Raw genomic sequence first — 17455 nt, 5'->3', positions numbered from 1 at the left:
GGATGCATCATCCATTTTCCCTGGGGAGATACAGCTGCCACTTAGAAAGGTCTCGGAGGATACGCTTGTAGTTAAACAACAACAACAAAACAAAACAAAACAAAACGAAACAAAAAACCTGCACTTGTAACCATAGGGAACAGCAAAGTATCACTGTTAGTTTTAAAGAATGCTCAGTTGGGACTTCTCAGATGATTGAAGGAAGGATTTAAGTAAGTAGATGCTATCAGGAGATGGCAGTAATTATTAGGTTTTTAATGCTTCCTGCATAAAAAGAATCAAGTGAGGATTAATCTATGATTAGTGAAAAAGGCCCTCATGTTAGAAGAGATGGAAAGGCATTTAGTAATTTTTGTAGTTGGAAATGTTCTTCTTGATTTATTTTTGTATTCATACATGATTGCTAAGTTTGTCTCTGTTTTGATCTACTGAAATCACAAAATGAGCTGGGCATGGTAGCACTTAACTATCCTAGCACTTGAGAAGAGGCAGGAATATCAGAATTTCATAACCAGCCTGGACTGCATAAGATTTTTATCTTTTTAATTAATTAATTAATTAATTAACTAACTTACTTTATATCCTGACTGCAGTTTCTTCTCCTCCCAGCCCCGAGCCCACATTCACTCCTTCATTTCTCTTCAGAAAGAGAAGCCCTCCCACTGATATCAGCCAGTCCTGATATAGCAAGTTGCAGTTAAGACTAGAGGCATCTTATCCTATTAAGGATAGATGAGGCAGCCCAGTAGGAGGAAAGGGTCCCATAAGGCAGGCAACAGAGTCAGAGAAAACCCTGCTCCTGCTGTTAGGAGTCCCATGTGAAGACCAAACTACACAACTATGACATATGTGCAGAGGGCCTAGGTCAGTCCCATGCATGCTCTCTGGTTAGTGGTTCAGTCTCTGTGGGCCCTGTAGGCCCAGGTTAGTTGGTTCTGTAGGATTTCTTGAGGTGTCCTTGACTATTCTGGCTCCTACAATACTTCTTCCCCCTCTTCCACAGTATTCCCCAGGCTCTGCCTAAGGTTTGCCTGTGAGTCTCTGCATCTTTTTCCATAAGTTGCTAAATGAGACCTCTCTGATGACAGTTATGCTAAGCTCCTGACAGGAGTCCCTGGTGCTGGAGTGACCTCCAGGAAAGCAGCCAGAGTTGTGGACCAGAATATGGAGCCCAGGGGATGGGGTGAGATCTTGTCTTAAACAACAACAAAACAAACAAACAAACAAAATAACTGGGCAGTAGTGGCTCTCTGAGTTTGAGGCCAGTCCAGTATACATAGTGAGTTCCAAGACAGCCAGGGCTACATAGAAAAACCCTGTCTCAGAAAACAAAAACGAAAACAAAAAAAGAGAGATGGTTTTAGTGTTTTCTTACTGATCATTTTGCTGTGCACTAAGTATAAATTTATTCTAAAAATGAATGAAATTAAAACAATATTCTATGAAATTCCTTAGTTCAGCACACACTGGATGCTAACATCAGCACAGCTCCCCGCTCTCTGAGGCCGCTCTCCTCATTATGCTCCATAATCTTTAATATGTTCTCTGCTTTAGGCCTGAAGATAACTGAGGTAACCCACAAATATTTAAAAATACTTTCTGCTGTATATCTGTTCCTAATCTAAGCAGAGCACATTCTTGCCTCCAAGAAACTTACAATTTAGTGAGAGAGATTGTTTATTCACCCTGTTTTTCAGATGAAGAAACTGCTTGTAGAACATTGAAAATATAGCCGGGTAGTGGTGGCGCACGCCTTTAGTCCCAGCACTTGGGAGGCAGAGGCAGGTGGATTTCTGAGTTCGAGGCCAGCCTGGTCTACAGAGTGAGTTCCAGGACAGCCAGAACTACACAGAGAAACCCTGTCTTGAAAAACCAAAATAATAATAATAATAATAAAATAAATAAATAAAAGAAAAAGAAAAGAAAATTTATCCACACACAACAAAAAAAGTGGACCCTGGACAATCCGATACTGATGGCTGTTCTTTTACTTTAAGAATCTGAATTGCTGTCACCAAACCACAGTCTTCTTTAGCGACTAACATCTATGCATACCAGAATTTCTTACCAACAACACTATTGACATTTTGGACAAGACAACTCTGTTATAGGTTCCCTGCACGGAGGCTATTCAGTACGTGGTCTGTATTCATAGATGCCAGTAGCACATTCCCTCCAGTCATGACGTTACCTGATGTCTCCTGAGGGGTGGGATAAACATCACCCCTGGTCGAGAACCATTGATATACACATCTTTTCTCTTTCTAGATTATTGAGATGTAACAAATATTCCTGGCTAGTCCTCAACTCCCTGAGTGGAGAGGCCTTACAGAGGGGAGTAAGAAGCTGTGGATCAAGTTTCAGAAAAGCCTGTTCATTCAAAAGATAAAGACTGAAGGAAAGAAAAAATAAAGTGGAAATGAAAGGAAAAGTGACAGAAATGGAGAAAGGGAATTCACAGGAAATCACCTTTTCATGATTCAGTTCATGCTAGCAAAGATACTTTTTTTTTTTTTTTGTCAATTTAATCCAGGCTAAAGTCATCTGAGAGGCAGGAACTCCAATTGAGAAAATTCCACCAAGCCTGTAGGGCATTTTCTAAATTAGTGATTGATAGGGTTGGACCCAGCCCATTGTGGGTGGTGCTATTCATGGGCTGGTGGTCCTGGAATCTATAAGAAAGCAGACTGAGCAAACTACAAGGAGCAAGCCAATAAGCAGCACTGTTCGTGGTCTCCGCACCCTCTGCCTCCAGGTTCCTGCTCTGTTTGAGCAGCTGTCCTGACTTCCTTCCTGATGGACTAATATGTGGAAATATAAGGTAAATAAACCCTTTCCTCCACAAGTTGCTTTGGTCATGTTTGTTTGTTTGTTTTATCACAGCAATAGAAACCCTAACCAAGTCAGAAATGGAAACCAGGTATTGGGTATTACTATGCCAGACCTGACCATGTTGTTTAGAGGAAGATTGTGGAAGGACTTTGAACAGTGTTGGGCTAAAAAATCGTTGAGTGTTCAAAGCTTGGTGAACTGTTCTGTGGGAGCTGGGAAGATAAGCATGTTGAGAACAGTATAGAGAATGGAGGCCTGGCTTGTGAAGTTTCAAAGGAAAGTGTGAGAATTTTCTGAAGACTCTCCCGGGGCTATTGAATATTTTAAGAATTTATGAGTCTGGTTAGCTGGAGCTGAAGAAACATCAGCTGTGATTAACAAGAGACCACAAACAACAAAGTAAAACCTTTGTTTTACTGGGACAATAGATGCTGGTGCTGAGAAATCAGAGGCTGATTAAGAAGAGCCCAGCATCACTGAGGTAAAATCTGGGAAACTTTTCCTGAGAGTTAGCACACAGAAGCTGTATTCTAGAGGTGGCCTAGGTTAGACCTTGTCCTAGCAGCCAAACTTGGTACCATGTAAGAGTCTTCCAGGTGGTGCTGGTTTTGAAGGCATTGAAGGAGGTTGTGGAGAGCAGCTGAGGCTTGGCACTGTGAGATGCCAGGAAAGGCTATTGGTGAAGGTGCAGCCTCAGTAGCAGTTGAAACTCCAGGATTGAAGAGGAGTTGAGACTTGGCACCATGAAGAGAGTTCAGGAGAGGCTTTGGTGCCAGGGAAGCTCAGCTGTAGCAAGAGATGTCAGCATTTTGGAGGTGTCAGTACCCTAGGATGATCACCAAGAATAGAAGCAGCAGTGGAATGGAGCCAACTGGCATTTAGAAGACATGTTGTGTATGTTGTAGAGGGCAGAGCTAGGGAAGTGACCCAAGCCCTTAGGGGGAACCCAGAAGACTGTGAGTGAATCCCAAATATTGAACATTGGATTATTTATAGTGTAGGAATTTGGTTTTGCTTTGTTTTGATTGTAAGTGTGCCCCAATCTTAAAGCAAGGAAGGATTTTGTAGCAGTGTATTTCCCCACTACATTAAACTCGGTATTTTGGAGGGAACAAATGTGGGAGGCGTAAGGAGAGGAAGAGAAGGAGGAGGAGGAGCTAGGAAAGCGGAGGAGTGGCAGAATGAAGGAGCCATGGATTTTTACAAGAACTGAATTTTTTTTTCCATTTCTGAGAAAATTTTACTGGCCTTGTGGATAGAATTTATTTGCCAGGAAGGATGAGCCCATCGTACTTCTGCTGGAACCAGCACATGGCCTCCTTTTTGCTGATTCTGTTTGGCCCCAATTGCAGCCTGTCTGCACTTCTTGTCCGCGATGCTGAAACCTGGCCTACCCAGCATCACACACAAGTCAAGGCCGTAGATACCAATGCTTGGGTCATATTTGATGCCCAGGTCAATGTGTTCTTGAATCCCAAAACCAAAGTTTCCAGTATCTGAACAGTTATTTTTCTGTAATTCCTACTCCTGCACCTGCAGGCCTTTCTCCAGAATTTTTTCTGCCGTGTCTCCACGGACTGTGCAGCGAACAGCAATCTTTTCATGCCTCTGAATGTCAAAGAACCTGACAGTGTATCTAGCTTTGGAAAATAGGGGTCTGGCCTGTGAACTGCTCCGACTCCTCGGCTGCCCCTTCAGTCTGTCTCTGCTCTCCCCCACACAGATACAGAGGCAGAGCCTGCGGACTCGAAGTGCCCGCGTGGGGTTCTCCTTTCGCTTGATCTTGCACCATGATGGAGAACTGGAATTGGAACTGAACTTTTTAAAATGTTTGAACTGGTAAAGACTAAGTTTACCTGGTACTTCTAAGTTTGTAATGTCTTACATTTGTGATGTTTATTAATCCGAGATCTTAGAGATAAACCCTCCCCCAAAAGGGAAAGGTTATGTTTTAAAAAGTTTGTGTGTCAAGTTGACAAGTGGTCCTTCGTCCTGTGTAATTTTTTTTTTTTGTCAACTTGACCCAGGTTACAGGAAGGAAGGAGAGGAAGGAGCCCCAACTGAGAAAATGCCTCCGTAAGATTGAGCTGTAGGCAAGCCTGTAGGGCATTTTCTAAATTAGTGATTGATGGAGAAAGGCCCAGCCCATTGTGGGTGGGGTCATTCCTGGGCTGGTGGTCCTGGGTTCTATAAGAAAGCAGGCTGAGCGAGCCACAAGGAATAAGCCAGTAAGCAGCAGTCCTCTATGGCCTCCGAATCAGCTCCTGCCTCCAGGTTCCTGCTCTGTTTGAGTTCCTGTCCTGACTTCCTGATAGACTAAGATATGGAAGTGTAAGACAAATAAACTCCTTCCTCCCCAAGTTGCTTTGGTCATGGTTTTTCACCTTAGCAACAGAAACTCTAAGACAGGAGTCCTCATAAGGACTTCTTGTCCCTGTACTCCTTGTTTGGGAGATGTTGGTAAACCCAACAAAATAGTCACTTCTGTGAAAAAGATTTTTTTTTTTCAGTGTGGAACGAAGTGTAGCTACCCTTTACAGGAATTAGGAGTTGTGGCCTTGTTGGAAGACATATGTCACTGGGGTTAAGTCTGGGGTTTCAAAAGGCAGTCTCTCTCTCTCTCTCTTTCTCTTTCTCTCTCCTTCCCTCCATCTCCCTCCCTCCATCTCCCTCTCCCTTCCTCCCTCTCCCTCCCTCCTTTCCTCTCCCTCTCTTCCCTCTCTCTTCTTTCTCTTCCCTCTCTTCCCTCTCTTCCCTCTCTTCCCTCTCTTCCCTCTCTTCCCTCTCTTCCCTCTCCCTCCCTCTCTCTCCCTCTCCCTCCCTCTCTCTCCTTCTCCCTCCCTCCCTCTCTTCCCTCTCTTTCCTTTCCCTCCCTCATCCCTCTCCCCCGCCTCTCTGCCTATGGCTCAGTAAGCAGCTCTCACCTACTGCTCCAGCCCCTGTCTTCATGCTGCCATGGTCCCTGCCATGATGATAATGGATTAAACCTTTAAAACTGTAAGCAAGCCTCCAGTCAAATGCTTTCTCTTGTAATCGTTGTCTTGGTCATGGTGTCTCTTCACAGCAATAGAAGAGTGAGTGAATAAGACACTGGCCAAACTGATCACCTGAGTTCAGTCCTGAAGCTGACTCCAAAGAGTTGTCCTCTGAGAACAAGCACACTATGGTGTATATGTGCCATATTGGGGTAATAGTAATAATAATAACAACAACAACAATAATAAATACGATTTTATGGATCTCTGTCTTATGGGTGATGGTTAACTTATGGAAAACCTAAAGTTTCACCCCATGTAGAAATCTAGGCCTATGTACTCCATACTATCTGTGAGTACTTTATTTTATGAAACCTTTAAAAGTTAACGTTGGTGAGGAAAAGAGGAAAATCACTGAAATATTAATGGAATACACCCTGTAACTCCAAGATGAAATTTATCTTTGAGTTGATCTAAACAGAAGATAAAATCAGAGTGAGGATCCTTTCAAGAAGTCATGGGTGGGGTTACCTTTTTTTTTTTTTTAAGACAATTCCTCTGTGTAGCCTTGGATGTCCTGGAACTTGCTCTGTAGACCAGGCTGGCCTTCAGGGATCCACCTGCCTCTGCTTCTAGAGTGCTGGGATTAAACGTATGTACTACCATGCCTGTCATGGGTGGAGTTCTCTTGAGAGAAACACATGAATAGGAATTATTTTTGCTAGCTTCATTTTTTTATTGTTGTTGATTGATACAGGTTTTTACTATGTATCTTAGGCTATTCTCAGACTCCAGATCCTCCAGCCTTCTCACTTTGAATTGGTTTGAAACATTTTTACATTTATTCACCTATTGAGAGTGTGGGTGTGCAGAGGTCAAAGGAAAATTGTATTTCTTAGAGTGGGTAAAAATCCTTTCTTCTATTACTCTGTCACACCCTAACTGTATGCAGTATGTATTGCACATATCTGTGCATGGAGACTAAGTAAGGTAAGTCTTTTATACAAAATAAAACTGTGCCCTCTGAAATGTTTGTTTGTTTTCAAGATAGGGTCTCTCTGTGTATCCCTAGCTGTCCTAGTGCTCACTCTGTAAACCAGGTTGGCTTCAAACTCAGAAAATTTCCTGCCTTCTACCTCCTGAGTGCTGGGATTAAAGGTATTCCCAACCATTATCTGCCTTGACTTGTCTTAAGTTTAGTAGGATTGTAATTCTTTAAATAATTGTTGTTGGTATCAAGGGCTACTTAATGTTTTGGTTTCTTAGAAGATTTTTAATAAACCACAATGAGATTTTACCTTATACTCATTAGAATTGTTACTAAGAAAATAAAACCAAAAAGACCCATATACCAACTGACAAGAGCTAGCAAGGCTATGGAGAAATGGGAATCCTTTCATACTATTGGTAGGAAAATGAAATACTGTATCCACTATAGAAATGGTAAGGCTATTCCTCAAAAAAAAGTTTAAATAGAATTACATGATTCAGCAATTCTGATTGTGGCTTATGTATCCAAGATAACCAAAAGCAGGATCATAAAGAAATATTTATAGGGCTAGAGAGATGGCTCAGAGGTTAAGAGCACTGACTGCTCCTCCAGAGGTCCTGAGTTCAATTCCCAACAACCACATGGTGGCTCACAACCATCTGCAATGGAATCTGATACCCTCTTCTGGTGTGTCTGAAGAGAGTTACAGTGTACTCATATACATAAAATAAATAAATCTTTAAAAAAAAGAAATATTTGTATTCCCAGGTTCATAGTGTTACTTACAGAGGTCAGGATGAGGAGGCAATCTAGCTGTTCATCACCAGACAAACAGACAAGCAAAATGTGGTAAGGGTGTACAGTGGAATGTCACTGATTCCATATTAAAAGGAAGGGATTATGCTATGTGCAACAACATGGATAAACCTTGAGGGCAGTCTGCTAAACCAATCAGTTATAAAAAAGACTGGAGAGATGGCTCAGCACTTAAAAGCACAGACTGCCCTTGAAGAATATCTGAATTTGGTTCTCAGCCCTCATGTCAGGTAGCTCAGAACTATATACAACTTCAGCTCCATGGCATCTGATGCTGTCTTCTAGACACACACATGCACACACACACATGCACACACACAATCTTCTGAAAATGATTTGAAAGTTTAGATGACATCTTTTTCTTTAATTGTTGTTACATAATTGTGTGTGTTTCCTAAATGTATAAATACAACCTACATGTTCTGTATAATGTCACTTGGACGTATGTTTTCAAGGCTGACCAATTGTTGTGCTCTTCCCTGGGAAGACAATTTTTCCTGCTTTCAGCATTTCTTAGTTGCCTATGATTCTTTGTCTAGGGCTAAGGACTCATGAGATTTCCATGTCCTCATTAGCATATCTCTTGATGTCCTTCTTGTTCAGGTCATGTTTAAGCAGTCATATTGCTGAGACTTCATGGGTATAGCTCCTGATTGGTAATGATTTTTGAGCTTCTGGTGCAAGAGTTGTATGGTAGATATATCAGTTGGGACTGGGTTTCATAACTCTGCATGTTGACCAGTTGTGATTTTCTGTAATAGTCTCTATTGCAAAGATAAGTTCCCTTAATGAGGATGAGGACCACACTTATCTGTTGGTGTAAGACAAATATTTAGACTGTAGTTGGGGATTGTGCTAGTTAGTAAGGTGGTTGTAGGTTAAGATCTATGACTTGACTACCTGGGTAGTTGGCTAGGTTTTTAGTACAAGGCATGATTTCTGTCTTATTGAACGGGTCTTAAGTCTAATCAGCTGTAGGTCACAGCCAAGGCAGGAATGCCACTATTGTACTCTTAGACACAGGTTCCAGAGACCTCCAAGCTGAATATGAGCTGATAGCCTTTTACTGAAACTAGCTTTCATGGTACCAAATTAGAGAGAATATCTTGTGTATTATATGGATGCATCATTTGTCAGTTAAAAAGCCTATGGCCTAGGCAGGAAAATAAAGGTGAGACATCCAGGAGGAGAAAGAATTCTGGGCTAGAGACAGGTAGGAAATTGGCCCTGGGGAGATGTAACAAGATAGACACATGGTTCCTGAGCACCAGTGACCAACCACATGGCAGAATGTAGGTTAAAAATAAATGTATATTTATATTATTTTAAGTTATGATCTAGTCAGAGAAGATCATAGCTATGTGGCCAAGGTTTCTGCAAATATATTTGAGTCTGAGTCTTATTTCTGGGAGCATGGGGCTGGGAGGAAGAACCAGACCTAAGTTCTACAAAATAGTGCTCAACTTACGGGCAATTAGGACCCAAGATTACAGCCTAAAAAGCCCCAGGTAAAAAGCAAGGAAAAATCAGGATAGCCAGACTAGAAGTCTGGTCTCTTAAAAAAATAAAAAATAAAAACAAACAAACAAACAAAAACAGACCAAAGTCAAAGCTTCCCAGAACAGCCTAGGAGGAGCTTCTGGGAGGGTGGCCTGGCCAAGGAGCAGAAACCTCCAGAGAGATGGTAGGGAAGGTGGCTTTTTGAAGAAGCCCCTGCTAAATGTAAAAGCAAAACACAGAAGCTGAAGTTTCTCCAAAGGGCAGCTGAGGGGATGGAACCAAGCTCCTGGTTACATGCTGAATGAGGCCAATACAGAGGCAGATGGCACAACTCTGGAGACTTCCCGGAGACCGCAGCTGTGGACAAGCCACTTCAGGTGGATGGCATGGGAGATCGGCCCCGTCCTGTCCTATGGAAGCTAATGCTCTGTGCCCATGGCGTGCAGAGATACTGCCCTAAGATTGGCTGTTGCTGAAGGCTGGAGCACTTCTCCCTGTAAACAAAGGGACAGGGACATGGCTAGGTCCAGCACAGCATCTGAGCTGCATAACAGGAAACAAGGGAGACAGAGACAGGCAGATCTCTGTAAATTCTAGACCCATCTAGTCTACACTATAAAGCTAGGGTGAAAGCCTCTGCTAATAGGTACAGCCACTTGCAAACAACAGTCTAAAATTCAAAATGTCAGTTTTTTTCCTTAAAGATACTATGTAGGTTTTTACTTAATAAGCAGAAATATCCTTAATAATTAAAAAAATAAATACACTGCCAGGTGGTGGTGGTGCACACCTTTAATCCCAGCACTTGGGAGGCAAAGGCAGGTGGATTTCTGAGTTTGAGGCCAGCCTGGTTTACAGAGCGAGTTCCAGGACAGCCCGGGCTATAAAGAGAAACCCTGTCTCGAAAAAACCAATAAATAAATAAATAAATGAATAGCTACACATTGATCTTGAATTTATATAAAGAGAAAGGAGAATGTAGGTATATTTATCCACATAGACATTAATCTCCAAAGAAGGAAGAAATGGGAATGTACATAAATATTTTCAAGAATACATAGATAATAAATAAATCCAGGCCTTTGGTCTCAATATTTGGGGACAAAGGCAGAGACAGATAAGTTCCTTGTGCTAGCCTAATCTACAGAGGAAATCCAAATCAGCCCAGGCTACACAGAGAAACCCTGTTTCAATTAATAGTTTTAAATGATCCAAATGAAGGTGGTTATCAGTGCTGTGGTTGAGATGGTATTACAAATCATCTATGAGAGAGGTCAGAACAGAGCAGGCCTAAATCAAAGAGGGGCCCTGAATTGGATCAGACTATACTTTTAATGACTTCAAACTGCTGGGCCAAGGACATGCTGTGTTGGGAGAAAGGCTCTAGGTTTGTATTAACTGGAAAAAAGGGTGTAGACTCCTTCCAAGTAATAAGGTTCAGATTTGGTAGAGGGAGAACCCTTGAAGATCTCAGCTGCAGACAGAAGAAAATCCAAAGGACTAAATGCCCTGGTGATGTATATTTAATCCCTCTATTGAAACAGCTCTGAAACTGGGGCATATGTATGTCTCCAGCCAGAACTTCAGCTTACATGGCCAATAAATCTTATTGGCTACAGAATTCTCATGACTTATTACATACTGCCTTCCATTCAGATGGCATGAAAGATTTATATTGCAGTTTAGTTATATGCTCAGACTAACTTGTGAAGAAAGACAGTTGTCTTTCACCTGCTCAAACAAAAAACAAAAATCATCCTTGATTGATCTGTGTACCCTGCACATTCCATACAAATGTCATCACAGAACTGTGTATTGCCTATAAAGTTTATGTACTACAGAATGGAAGACCAAGAGGGCAGCCCTAACAGGATTCACTCTTAAAGATGCTGAAACCTGCTGTTCCAGCTCCCTGATGGATTCTGCTTCAAACTGATGCTGTTTCCAGAGACTTCCTTCCAGAACAGCTTCAGAAAGGGCTGCTATTCACTGATAACCTTAGTTCATCCAGCTTTTCAGATTGTTCCACTCGGACTTCACTTAAGCCCTGAACTTTATCAGCACATAGAGACTAGACAACAGATGATGCCTGATTTCTTTTGACTTAACCATTTTTCCAATATCCTTTTGGGCCCCCAAACAGGAATTCTTTGCCCTAATTCAGCAATTATAAGACAACTATCACCCCAGTCCCTTAAGTTGGAGTGGATGGTTTTGGCCATTTTATAAACTATACATATGTTGTCAATCTTTTTTGTTGTTTTTTGGTTTTTTGTTTTGATTCTTCAGTTGACAGCAAGAGGATTTAGTATACATGATTTACACTTGGCAACAAGAGAGAACAGAACTAGTCCAGAATGCCAAAGGTTCAGGGCAGAGGGCCAGTGGGACTGTTATGGTTGTAAGAAAGGCAGTCATTTTCCCAGGCGGCCTCGGGGCGATGACGTTCCAGGTCTACTGAGACTTATTACCCACAGCAGCATACAGTCCGACAACTTGTTTCGGTGTCCTGGCCTTCAGCATCCCTTACTTCTGCTCCGGCAGGCTTCGTGAGTGCACAAGCTGGTTTACTTGGCCCTCTGCCTCGTCTTTCTTCTCTTGCGCTTCAGCCTGCCTGCGCATTCTCTTCTTCTGCCACTTCGCTCTCATGGCACAGGAGTTTCAAGGAAGATGGTTCTAAGACCGAGAGCATATGTTGTCATTTTTAAGGGATTTATAAATAATTATGGTCTTAGATGGGGAGGAAACAAAGTAGACTCAAGGACTTCTACCTTTCCTCTTCTCTATCCTTTCTTCCTTAGATAAAGGATAGGGGTTGAAAAGAAAAAGGGGATATAGAAATATTATAAGAAATTAGACAAATGTGGTGGATTATTGAATCTACTCTTAAACCATGATATAGCTATAATCTTACATTGATAGAGAGCTTTATTTGGATGCAGAGTTGAAGTTATATTTTCTTACACCAATACAAAATTTTGTATATTGATACAGGTTTAAGGTTTTCATTGGTATAAATATTTGCATATTGATAAAAAATTTAAGATTAATTTTGTTACAGCATGGTATATGTATGGTTCAGCTCTTGTATAGGTATTATGCCTATGAAACCCAGTTTGAATACAAGGTTTAGTCCCAGACTTTTTAATGGCTACTATTACAAACTGTTTAAAATATTAAGTAATGCAAGTTAATAGTCAGATAGTCAAACTTGCAGTCATATTAGATACAAGTTTAGTTAATTACAAAAAAAGGTTTTCAAGGTTATTCAGGTAGTAAATAGCTAAAACAATGAATAAATAAATATATTTTTTTAAAAGTACACATAACAGGATGTCAGAAGACCAAGATTACAGTTCTTGGTTGGTCCCTTCTTTATTCAGCTTGTGTGCTGGCTAGTTTTATATCCGCTTGACTCACAAACTAGAGTTATCTGAAAGGAGAGAACCTCGATGATTGAGAAAGTGCTACCAAGAGATCCAGCTGTAGAGCGTTTTCTTAATCTGTGATTGATGCTGGAGGGTCCAGCCCATTGTGGGTGGTGCCATCCCTGGGTTGGTGGTATTGGGCTCTATAAGAAAACAGCCTGAGCAAACCAAGGGTAGCAAGCATCATACCTCCATGGCCGCTGCATCAGCTCCTACCTCCAGTGCCCTGTTTCAGTTCCTGTCCTGATGTCTTTTGATGATGAACAACGATATGGCTGAGTAAGCCAAATAAACTCTTTCCTCCCCAACTTGATTTTTGATCATAGAGTTTCGTTGCAGCAATGGAAACCCTAAGACTGTACCTATTGCTTCATTTTAAATCAGGATACTATGCCTGGCAGTTCTGGTTTTTATAAAGATCATATTAAAAACAAAGAAAACAACTCTTGTGACCATGTTTTGATTAGTAGTCTTCACAGCATCCCAACATTCCTAGTCTTATGACTCAGTCCAAGTTTCGAGTCTTATTTCGTAATGCAATGTTCCTAGAACTGCTTCAACCGAAGCTTATGACCACTTCAAAGGATCTGTACTCCAGCCCCCCTCAACCTTATAATTTAGCTCCAGAGAAACAGCAAATAAACAACTTTTATGAAGACTTTTGATGGTCTAAGATACTAATTATCAATGTAGTTTAACATTAATTGAGGAAACAGAAATCCAAGATTCTCATGTTAATATTCAAAGAGTTAGTCCCAAATGAGGGGGCTGAGAGAAGGAATTAACGCTGTTGGGTAGCAATGAGGTATCAGGGTCGACAGCAGGCGTGCGGCCTGTGCAGTGTCATTCGGAAGCCACCACTGTCTGTTCAGGTTGGTAAAGCAGGGAAAGTAGAGTGCAGAGAGGTTGTTACTAACTCAGAATCATACAACGAACCAAGACGAGCTTGAGACTGGCGCCAGCACTCTCTACTGTTACACTGCCCCGCAAAGTATACTTCTCTGTCCTTGTATAGAGTTCATGATAAATGATATGTATTTGTGGCACATTTATGTCAACTGTCTCACTTGGTTAAACCGGTGAGCTAGTCTGTGAGGGACCATCACCATTTTAGAGATGACTCGGGCAATCGGGCAAACAGTGAGCACTCGGAATGTGGATGCAGGTTCTGCAGCTCTCACTCTTTTTGAATCATCCTCAGGGAGCAGAATTTCATCTCGGTGTGTCCTCGTTCTCAGTATTTTTAATTTCTTCAACAGGCATGAAGACGTAGTGTTCTGATGGTCTGCACTCTGATTGTGTGCGGACAGATCAGTGTGCAGGCCGATCTTTGTTTATGCTCCCAAACCACTCAAATAGCTGCGAATACATATATTTTTAATATTTAGTTTTTAATTTGTATATTCATTTATTCTATTTTACAAGTATTTTGCCCACATGTATGTCTGTGTACCATATGTGTATGTGGTGCCTGTCAAGGACATTAGATCCCCTGGAACTGGAGCTACAGATGGTTATGAACCATCATGTGGGTGCTGGGAATGGAACCAGGATCCTGTGCCAGAGCAGTGGGTGCTCTTAACCACTGAACCATTTCTCTGGGTCTTTGAATAGTTTTAAGGTTACCAGCCTATGAGGACAAAGAGAATCAGAAAGAAGACAATAGCAGATGAAGAATATCAATGTAATTTTTTTGGAAGATAGAATGCCATAGTTGAGCTTAAGAAAACCAAATTCTAAATATTTGCAGAGTGATATAAAAAGAATATTTTAGTAGACAGGCAAGACTGTTGCATATCACTAAGATATTGAGAATTGGAGCTAGCAGATGCTACAGAAGCAGAAGTGTTAGGAGGCGTTGAAGAGGGGAATGGAGTGGCTGAAGGTCTTTACAGGAAGTTAAACTATTAATAGATTTCTTTCTCCTGCCAGAATCCCGAGCATTTGTTTATTTTCTGGAAAAAAAAATTCAACTAGAGAAGCTCCAGATTCTGAAGCTACCAGGCCTGCTGGGGAAGTAAGATTAGGAAGATCACAGAGACTGTGAATTGTGCACATGTCGGTGCACGGGGGTCTGAGCTCGGATCCTCATGCTGACACAGAAGAGCTTTGCTCAGAGAGCCATCTCCAGGCCTAGAGTTTCCCTCCTGTCACCACTAGAAGTGTTGGAGACTGAACCCAGGGCCTTGTGAATGCTAAGTAATAAGAGGAAAAATATCAGAGGGTAAGTTTATAACTAGATTAACAGGCTTTCTAAAAATAAAAAGAAGAGGATGAAAGAAAATAAGCATTTGATTATCCAATGCCACAAACGGGAGAGAAAGAGTGAAAGACGTGTGTCTACAGGGGCGGAGCCAGCGGAGGGCCTGGGATAACGGATAATGAAGAAAACACTGATGTATCATCACATCATTTCTACTGAGTACATTTTAAGTAAATAAAAATTAAAACTCATCTTGCTGATGGGAGGTAGGAAGGGGGGGTGCTGTGTGTGTGTTACTTTTCCATGGCTCTGAGAAGGCACCATGAACAAGACAAATTATAGAAGAAAGTTTAATTGGGCCTTATGGCTTCAGAGCAAGTCCATGATTGTCAGTCATGCTATGCATGGCTGCATGCATAGCAGCAAGCAGGCAGCCATGGTTCTAGAGCAACAGCAGAGGACTTACACACATAAGGAGCAGAGAGAGCTAGCTGGAAATGCCCTAGGCTTTTGAAACCTCAAAGCCAGCCTCCAATAACTCACCTCCTCCAAGAAGGACATGCATCCTAATCTTTCCCAAACACTCCTACCTACTGGGGACAAAGTACCCAAATATATGACCCTGGTAGTAAGAGTTATTTATTTATAAAGATTTTATTTATTTGAGACAGGGTCTTTCTATGTATCTCTTGTTATCCCGGAACTTGCTATGCAGGTTAGACTGGTCTCGAACTTGCAGAGATCCACTTGTTTTTGCCTTCTGAGTGATGAGATTAAAGGTGCGAGCCACCATGACCAGCTTGTTTTTGTTTTGTATTGTTTTGTTTTATTTTGTTTTGTTTTTTCGAGACAGGATTTCTCTGTGCAGCCCTGGCTGTCCTGGAACTCATTCTGTAGACCAGGTGGCCTTGAACTCAGAAATCCACCTGCCTCTGCCTTCCAAGTGTTGGGATTAAAGGCATGTGCCACCACTGCCTGGCTTGTTTTTTTTTTTTTTAATTTTTATTTTTAAATAATATGTATATGAGTGTGTGAGTCTAGGTTTGTGCACTTTCCTGCAGTGCCTGAAGAAGCCAGAAGAGGGCGCTGGATTGCCTGGAACTGGAGTTGCAGGTGGGTGTGAGCTACTTGGATGTGGGAGCTGGGACCAGAACTCTGGTCCTCTGCAGGAGTGTAAGGCTCCTAATTGCTGAGCCACCTTTCCAGCCCCAAGGTGTATATTTCTTAACAGTAACACTGGTCGCTAGGAGACAATGAAGCAAATGTTTTCATAATTCTGAGAGATAATTCATTTTAGCCTAGAGCTTGTCTGGTGAATAAAGAAAGATTTTTTTTTTCCATACATGAAATGATTTTTAAATGTGTCTCCTCCACAAACATAGAACTTTCCTGTGGGTTCTGCTGAATGATATGTTCCACTGAAACAAAAGGAAGGCCTCAGGGAACAGGATGAACTTAGGAAAGAATGAGAAGCAAGACCTAAGATGCAGTCCCTCGAGCCAGCCCAGGGACAGCCAGCCTGGAGGATGAACAGCCTGGGAAGTCACTTCAACCCTGATGGGGTATCTGTGATGCTTGACTGTGTTGCAAGTAGCTTAGGCATTTTTATATTTCTTTTTCAGAATCTGAAAGAATTAATGACATAACATAAAGAAGTGGCAAATAAAAACTGAGGGGTTTATCCGAGAACAACAACAACAACAACAAAAACAGAACAGAAAATATAATTGTAATGTGAATGTAATTTAAAATAAACCACACTGATACAGGTATAAGGCTAGCATGAAACATCAGCTTAATAAAAAATCATTAAATGTTAGTATTGAAATACTTAAGGGAGCGAAAATACAAAACTGACCCCTGGTTAGGTCTTACTTAACATTTGAAAATCAAAAATTTGCAGTATAAAAGTTTTTTCTTGAGACAGGATGTCTTAGGGTTTTACTGCTGTGAACAGACACCATGACCAAGGCAACTTTTTAAAAAATTATTCTTTATTTTTTTTTTTTTTTACAGTTCAGTCGTTATCCCTTCCCAATCTATCTTCCAACTGTTCCTCATCCCATTCCTCCTCTCCTGTGTCCAAGAGAGTATCTCCACCCCCACCCTACCTCACCAGACCTCCCCACTCCCTGGGGACTGAAGCCTCTCAAAGGTTAGGTGCATCTTCTCTCACTGAGGCAGACCAGGCAGTCCTCTGCTGTCTATGTGTTGGAGGCCTCATATCAGCTAGTGTATGCTGCCTGGCTGGTGGCTCAGTTTCTGAGAGATCTTGGGGGTCCAGGTTAGTAGAGACTGCTGGTTTTCTTATGGGGTTGCCCTCTTCCTCATTTTTAATTGGGTTATTTATGTGACTGGTGTCTAACTTCTTTAGTTGTTTGTCACTTTTGGATATTAGCCCTCTGTCAGATTTAGGGTTGGTGAAAATCCTTTCAAAACCTGTAGGCTGGCAATTTGTCCTTTTGATAGTGTCCTTTGCCTTACAGAAGCTTTGCAGTTTCATGAGGTCCTATTTATCAATTGTTGATCTTAGAGCCTGAGACTTTGTTGTTCTGTTTAAGAAACTGTCTCCTGTACCAACGCATTCAAGGGTTTTCTCTACTTTTTCTTCTCTGAGATTTAGCGTGTCTTGTTTTATCTTGAGGTCCTTGATCCACTTGTACTTGAGTTTTGTGTGCAGGGCAATATATATATATATATATATATATAT

General features: G+C 41.5%; 1 pseudogene; it reads right to left on the bottom strand.

Moving 5' to 3' along the window:
• Positions 1-4094: 4094 nt before the first annotated feature.
• On the bottom strand, positions 4095-11763 carry LOC114627467 (annotated as a pseudogene).
• Positions 11764-17455: the final 5692 nt, after the last annotated feature.

This window comes from Grammomys surdaster, unplaced genomic scaffold (genome assembly GCF_004785775.1).
Source record: "Grammomys surdaster isolate TR1022 unplaced genomic scaffold, NIH_TR_1.0 254, whole genome shotgun sequence".
Taxonomy (NCBI): Eukaryota; Metazoa; Chordata; class Mammalia; order Rodentia; family Muridae; genus Grammomys; species Grammomys surdaster.
The sequence above is the reverse complement of the archived record's forward strand: the minus strand, read 5'-3'. Positions and strand labels throughout refer to the sequence as shown.